This window comes from Mastomys coucha, unplaced genomic scaffold (assembly GCF_008632895.1).
Source record: "Mastomys coucha isolate ucsf_1 unplaced genomic scaffold, UCSF_Mcou_1 pScaffold22, whole genome shotgun sequence".
In the NCBI taxonomy this organism is placed as follows: Eukaryota; Metazoa; Chordata; class Mammalia; order Rodentia; family Muridae; genus Mastomys; species Mastomys coucha.
This window is the reverse complement of record NW_022196905.1, coordinates 180,074,431-180,082,854: the sequence shown is the minus strand read 5'-3', so window position 1 is coordinate 180,082,854 and position 8,424 is coordinate 180,074,431. Positions and strand designations below refer to the sequence as shown.

At 35.8% G+C, this 8,424-nt stretch overlaps 1 pseudogene; it reads left to right on the top strand.

Annotated features, from left to right (window-relative positions):
* Positions 1–4,125, top strand: part of LOC116104776 — a 24,074-nt pseudogene extending 19,949 nt beyond the window's left edge.
* The last annotated feature ends 4,299 nt before the right edge of the window (positions 4,126–8,424 follow it).

Sequence of the window (8,424 nt, the reverse complement as noted above, 5' to 3'; positions counted from 1 at the left end):
ATTTCTGTTATATGTGTGTGTATATAATTTATATATATAAATGAGATAGATAGATAGAGTGATAGATTGAGTGACAGATTGAGTGATAGAAATATCAGTTGCATAAAAAGTAGAAAATATTTGGTGTCCTTTGTTTTTTGTTCTCGCTGAACAATTTTCTTCCTTTATAACAATGCTAGACTGCATCTCTCCTATGAACGCCCTACTATTTTAATTAGCAAACTATAGTAATTTCTTCCTGCCCAGTCTTCCTATCGTTTTTAGCCATAATAACTGGCTTGAAGCTGTTGTCACAGGGATGATACTTGGTTCTGCCCTGTCACACAGAGAGCTCTTTGTCTCCATGTGAAAGCCATATCCATTTTTCTTTATGCTCATAAGTAAGCCAATTAGGAGGCAAGATGAATAAACTCTCACTACATGCAGGAAAGGAAACTGCAAACTGCTTACTTAAGCTGCATCAGCAAACAAATTGAGGAGGAACTCCTGATTACACCAGAAGGTGGGGTGACACTGGAACAACTGGCAGGAATCCCTGAGAGGGTAAATACTCTAATTTTGTACCTGGCCCAAATATGTCACAAGCGATCTACCTTTCACACTTGAAGCACCACTCTGTCTAACTATGGAATGGAGTAGGTTGCATTTGAAGTCAAGTTTTTAAATAAAACTTTCTAAAACTCCTTAAGGCTCTGCCTTCTCACAGTACATAGGGGCCGCCTTCTTTTTTCTATGAACTTCTTTGCTGAGTACGTGTAAAGAACAATAGGTGTCTTCCGTTCAAGTTTAAGTTGATAAGGATCAGGTCAGGCCAATTTTCTTCTCCCTACCTGGAAGTCCAGAAATAGGAATGGATCATCATCTTCCTACAGACAACTTTCACGTAATTCACTCTATCAGAACTATAAAATACTAAGAGAAAAGAGTGTGTAGAGGCAAGCAGTTGTGGCACACGATGTTTTCCAAATTCTCTCTGTGCTGTCCTTACATTTCTGAAACCTGCATCAGATACTAGCAATGATGCCTGAGGCATCTATCCTCATCTCTCTGAGTGTATTTGTATGTATCCAGACACAAGACAATTCTGTTGAACTCAATATAGAAGTCTATTTTTTAGCCACAAAAGTTCTTCACATATAAGTTTATGCACCTTTTAATTCATTAAATTATTAAATTTTAAAAATCCCTTTTATATAATGTTTATCCTTAAGTTTCCTCTTATAGATACCATTATGGGCCATTTCACTCATATATTATCTTTGGAATAGCTCCTATTAGAAGACTAATGTTAGGTAAACTCTACATTTCAAACTGCACAAAAATGGCAGCCCCTATTATCAAAGAATATTTAATAACTGTTAGGTACATGACTACAAATTATTGAAGGCATGCATAGTATGATAGAAAAACAAACTATGCTATATCATTTAATGTAAGATTACTGATTCTTAAAATCCCTAATATTTCTATTTCCTAATGCTTTTTTGTCCTAAGATGTCCAGAATATATTCTCTCTCAACTAAATAAACAATGCTGTAATGTTTACCAGTATCAAAAAATATCAGCTACTGCAATAGACAGTTAAAAATCTTGACATATTAGATCCCCTAAACTAGAATGAATTTTACCTTAAATGCTTTGATTCACCAGGACTTCACAATCTCTCTGCCTTTTCATCTTTTACCCAAGCCCCAAGACTGAGGCTATTATGGTGTTGTGTAGAATCTAGAATGCTTGCTGACTATAAGAGTGAAATGTTCTACTTCAGGCCCTGTGCCTATCTAGACCACTACACAATGAGACTCTGGTTGCATACATTGCTTTTATTGGTGAAGCTCAACATCAGCCAGGAGTTTGGGTAAGTTTTCCATTAAGTTTTGTAAGGTAAGGTTTCTTAAGGGCATCTTCTGCCTTGTTCAATATGTAGTATTTGTTGGATCCATAATCATAATCACTCTAAAGTGTTGCAAATTGTGTAACACTTTAGATAGCTTCCAATTCCATGAACAGAACAAAGAAGGAAAAGGACAATTAAGGCACTGTGGACTTCAGAATAAACCCATTACAAGGCTTAATAGGTGACTGGGGGAAGACTTCAATGTGAAGTCAATTATCATTTATTATCAGTAAAGCAATGTTAAGGCAGACACAATGATGGGGGTGGCGCATTGCCCCAAAAGGTTAATACAGTCAACTTCTAGAGTCTATCAGTCTCTAGTGTAAGTGTAGAACTTATTTTCTAATGTACTTCTACAGGAGAACCTGAAATCCATAGCCAATACACATACATTATTATCTCTAAAAAAGAACTCCCATTGACCACAGCTGGCCATATCACTCATTTTCAGAAGTGAACTCTCACTAGAGAAGAAGTTAAGGTATTAATTTGACCTCAAAAGTCTGAGAATTAACATATTCTTTCAGTAAGCACATACTTGAAAAGTAGGATGTACCCAAAAGGATCCATTCATTCATTTGCTTGGCTCCATCCTCCTAACACGCACACACAGACACACACACACACACACAGACAGACACACATCCCTATGTATTTAAAAATGTAATGATCACCTTTTTTCTCCATTTTGAACACCAGTTCTGTTGATGGAGTCTATTTGCACAAGAAGTCTTAGGATCCTTAATTTTCTTCCTATTAAAGATTTGCATACCAGCTTTTATTTTAAAATGATTTAAGCATATATAGTGTATACATATATTTAAAGGAATTATATTCACTCCTTAGAAAATGAAATGAACATTACAGTTACTAAAAATAGAAGTAAAATAAAACTATTAGAAAATATATTTCCAGAAGGCCTTCAACATTGTATTAGTGGAGCAGGATGAGCCCTCCCTTGGGATCTAGATTTGTATAGCAGAAAGGCTGTGGTCTGGGAAAGGCTGCCAAGGACATCTTCAACAAAGGATATGAGTTTGGCATAGTCAAAACAGATCTAAGAACCAAATCTTGTAGTGCAGTAAAATTTTCTACTTCAGGCCCTGTTTTCATCAGGCCCTGTTTTCACTGATACAGGAAAACAGCATCTGGTATCCTAGAGACTAAGTGCAGGATCTGTAAGCATGGGCTTAGTTTCATCCAAAAATGAAACACAGAATCTTAGGACAGAAATTTCTTGAGAGAGTAAGTTGGCCAAATGGCTGAAAGTGACTTTTGATACCATATTTGTACCAAACACAGGGAAGATAACAGGGAACTAAATTTGTTGGTGCAGACTAATCTTATGACAACTTGACAATGCTAGAGTCATTTCAGAGAAAGGAATGCTAATTGAGAAAATGCCTCCATAAGTTTGGGCTGTAGGGAAGCCTACAGGGCATTTTCCTAATTGGTAATTGATGTGGGAGAACCCAGTTCATTGAGCATAGGGTCATCCATTAACTGGTAGTCCTAGGTTCTATAAGAAAGCAGGCTGAGCAAGCAAGACATGAGGAACAAGCCAGTAAGCAGCACCCTTCCATGGCCTCTGCTTCAGCTCCTGTCTCTAGGTTCTAACCCTGTTTCAGTTCTTGTCCAGATTTCCTTCAGTGATGTTCTATGGATTTGGAAGCATAAGCCAAATGATCTGTCCTTCCTAACTTGCTTATGGTCACTGTATTTCATCATAGCAATAGTAATCCAAACTAAGATGGCCTCCTAGAAATGGGATTGTTTTAAACTTGGTAGTAATGTTGATATAGATTCTTCTGGCCCGGCTATATTGGTGTTTAAATGAGGCATTCTAGCTATGAGTTTTGACTCCACCAAATCCGAACTGTCTCAGAATAATTTTGCCCTGGGTTACAAGGCTTCTAACTTCATACCTCTGTAAACAGTAATACTGAGTTTGGAGGCTCTATCTAGGGGAAAGTTAATCAAAAGATTGAAATGTTAAGGAATCTTGAATAGACAGTTGACAGCAACACTTACTCTGGTATTACAGCTAAAATTAAGCTGGATTGTAGAACTTCTCTATCAGCCAAAGTAAATAATACTGGGTTAACTGGACTGAGTTATAAACAAGCCCTCCAACCAGGAATCAAATTGAACCTGTCAGCTTTAAGAGATGAAAAGAACTCAATACAGGAGGCCACAAGGTTGGGATGGGATTTGAACTGGAGGCTTAAAGCGTGTTTGAGTAGCACATCAGTTGTCCCTGGAAGTGAAATAAACCTATTAGATTTGGGCCTTAAAATTCCATGAAATTTCAAGTGTGAATTTTTATTCTTCAAAAAACAAAACAAAACAAAAACCCAAAAATCAAAAAAGAAACAAACAAACAAACAAACAACAAAACCACAACACAATTCTTCCCACACTGAAATCCAGACCTTATGTTTCATTCTAAAGAAGATCCTTGAAGGCAAACTTGGAAATTGTCATGCTTATGCCACATTTCATTTAAGTTCTGCAGACTTAATTTAAGTATGTTCCTCAGCAACAATATAGCAGCGTGTTAAAGGAAATGATCTGACATCTCAGTTCATATTTCTAGTCCTGTATGTCCCACTGCACTTTTTTATGATCTTTTGCTACATAGATCTTCAAATTGTAGTAAAACATTTGATTTTGCATAGGTATAAAATATATCCATCATATTTCAAACAACAACAACAAAAATACATTTCTAAAAACACATGCTTTCTTGAATGAAGTATCGATTTGGGGTATAGACAGCCTATGAATTGCTTATTTCTTTCATTTTAACATATTCTTGATTATTTGACTAAAAAAAAGCCAATAGGAAGGTCTGATTCGATACATTGTGAAGTGATTTTTTGAACACATACTGACCAGATCTGTAAAGGGTTAAAACTTTAACAAGAGAACATATAAGAGGTCCTCGAGAAAAGGGAGTGTGTATGGTCATCAACAGATAATCCCAGTAGTTGTTTTACTCATGTTTACAAATATAGAGGGCTGAAATGAAGAAGAGCTCTATGCTCTTTGAGCCAGTCTGAGCTCTGCATTCTCCTTCAGCTGCCTCAATGCTTTATGGTTCCCTTTCTTCTCAAGTCCAGTCATGAGCTCCAACAAACAGAATGAAAGCACCTTTTATTTATTACTCTGATTTAGGAAATACTGCAAATCAGGAGTGCAATAAATATAAAAGACATTTTTCTACCTCTTGACGTTTTCACTACCTGAAGTCTAGGGGAAGCATTTTCCTACAGTATCAGGCTAGTGAGTTACCTCCCCTACTCTACAAACAAGACATGTTGCTTCTGGGTACAGAATAGAGTCTAGTCTGCTGAGTCTTTGCCGCCTGCAAGAAAGGAGAACTGTTTCTCTTGAGTCGCCAAGTCTTGTTAGATTAAAAGTTTGGACATTATGTCATCTAATATGTGTGTGTGTGTATGTACGTAATATATATATTACACATAATATATATATATATATATATATGCTTAAAGTTATATCAGTTTTGATGGTAGAATTGGATCAATCTCTCTAAATTAGTGTGTTCGTTATACATGTCCTATCAAAGTTTTCTTTCTTTCTAGTGTCTAAAGAAAGTTTAAAAACTCTCCTAGGTGTATTTTAGAAACAAACTGATGCCATTTCAGCGGGTTGGGAAATGAAGAGTAGGTTTGAGAGAATGTGTTTAAAATAAGTAAGCTATATATGAAACATGCTTTGTGCCTGGAACACAGGAGCCGAGTCGAGTACTTCAAGCCAGGCGGTACTTTCCCCCTTCTGCAAACATTTTTGCTTCTTTTGCTCTTTTTTAGAACTGAGTCCACAATTGGTTGTAGAAAACCTATTTAACTGCAAAATCTCAGTGAGCAGTACTGTTCTAAAATTGAAAGGAGTAGTCTCTGAGGAGGCAAACTAAATATTGTGTGAAGAATTTCTCTCTAGGGTCAATGTTTCCCATTTCCAGTTTCTTACAACTCAGCCTTCTCCCAGGAAGCTTCCCTAATACTTTCATTTATAACCTGAATGATGCTTCTGACAGCTTCCCTGACCCTCCACTCTACAGGGATCACAGATGCTACTGTGACCAGAAGAGAGATTTCTCTGAATTTCAGACGTAAACTTTACTACAATGAACTAGTACTAGATGGAAATAAACAATCATATGTTTACTCAGGCATATTTGTGGTTTTTCAAATAGAAATAGTAAAAAAAAAAAAAATCCCAAATAGAAAAATGTTTCCCACTGAAGTATTAAAGGGCCACGTATGTCAACAGTGTTTATTAAGCTCCCTCTGGCTGGTTGGTGTTGCTGCATTAATGTTCTAGATTGTATATTTAATTGAATTCCCACAGCAATATATTTAAAGAGGTAGTTTCCAACAAGAACTTGCAGTTACTTCAGAGCTTACCAAAGTTGTGTCACAAGTATTTGATGATGCAGGGAAGGGAGTGACTGCTCTTCTCCTTTTCTGATGACAGAGGTTTGTTTGGAAGCAATTATTGCCAATAATGATGGGACCAGAATTCAAAGCTAGCCTCTTTCACTCAAATCTAGAATGCTTTTAATATCATTTGTTCTAACCATATACACCTGTGGGGAGCCGCAGCTGCCACCCTATATATATATTGAACACCTGGTCTCCAGCCAGAGCAGAGAGCATTGAGATAAACAAGCCTTAGTTGGAAAAGCTGTGTGCCTCTAGTTTGTGATGCAAGCTGGCATGACTTTCCCGCAGCCCATTGTGCTTTGCCACGTAGTTGATGCTGATTGGGACCAGGGAAAGTATTTAACTCACAAGGGCTGGGGGCTGGAATGATAATAAGTAAGATGTAATAGATAGGAGTAAGTATGTAGATATAGAAGTAAGATGTATGTAAGGATAGTAAGTAAGATGTATAAATAGTGAGTAAGTATGTATAGATAGGAGTAAGTATGTAGATATAGAAGTAAGATGTATGTAAGAATAGGAGTAAGTAAGATGTAAAGATAGAAGTAAGATGTAAGGATAGAAGTAAGATGTAAGAATAAGAATAGAAGTAAGATGTATGTAGTAAGATGTAGGGAATAGGAGTAAGTAAGAAGAAAGTAGAAAGATGTAACTAGTAAGATGTAAGAAGAAGATATAGAAGAATATAAAAGAAACTAGCTAGAGAAGAAGTAAAAATGAAGGTTCCTGATTAAACTGCATGGAGAAGAGCTCATGTTGCCTCCTTATTTCCGTTGGACGAAAAAGGCTTACAACATACACCTGGATTGATAAATGCAAAAATCGTGAAGTCAGTCATAGAAAGTATTATAATTACCTTTATGGGCAAAGATCCCCAATGTTTAAGTTTAACACTTGTTAAGATTAAGATTATTTTTATAATATCACACTCTGGAAACATTCCTGAAGTGAAACACAGTCATTTATTCCCACCCAGTATCTTTTCAAAAATGTCTTTCCCATCCTAATTCCAAAATGGAAATCTATTATAATTCCTATAAGGCTAAATGATGAAGAATTCCTTTTCATTTATATATTAAAAATTTGTATTTAGTTAACCAAAAATGATAAATCTATAAGAAAAATCAGAATACTTCTTTATTCCTTAAATTTGATAGAAATATTACTTTTTGTTTAAAGATTTATTTAGTTTTATTTACATATATATGTGTACACTTCTGTGCATGCATGCCCATGGAGGCCAGAGGAGGGCAATGGATTCCCTGTAGCTGGAGTTACAGGTTACTGAGATCCACCCAATATGGGTGCGGGGAACCAAACTCATTTTTCTCTGGAATATCAGAAAGTGCTCTTACGTGACGAGCCATCTCCCCAGCCCATATCATGGATATTGTCCATGAACGTGGTTTAACGTCTTTCATTTTTCTGTGTGGGAGGCTCTGGGAGACCATAAATGTACAGAGTTGTCTTCAGGAGGTGCAGTGGCTTCCTAGTGCCAGAGTAGAGACAGAGAATAAGCTATGGTTGCAGAACTAGTTTTGTTAGAGAGGATGATATTTGTATTTAATCATTCATATGTTATGCACATAGATACATATATTTAAATATATAGATACATAAATCTATAATAATGTGTAATATATTATTACACATAATATATATTAATATATATATTAATGTGTATATATTATATATACATTACACATATATATTACACATAATATATATTAATATATTATTATGTTACATAATAATATATTAATGTATAAACTATATTATAATATTTAAAATTTTAGAAGTTTTATATATGTATATATAGGCATGCTAGTCTAAGTTATACTTGAATTTTATTTGAAGCTCATTCTTTTCCAATAGCTAGACTGTCAATGACTTTCCTGTGATTGATGGCAGCAAAAACAAAACTGACACCCAAGGTTTTGGAAAGTCCTAGGACATTGGCTACTACTACAATGGACCTGACCCATAAGAGAACTGCTGATGGCAGAGAATTTCTTGTCCTTTTTTCTGCCAGAAATGAGACAGAATAGGCAGCTGACA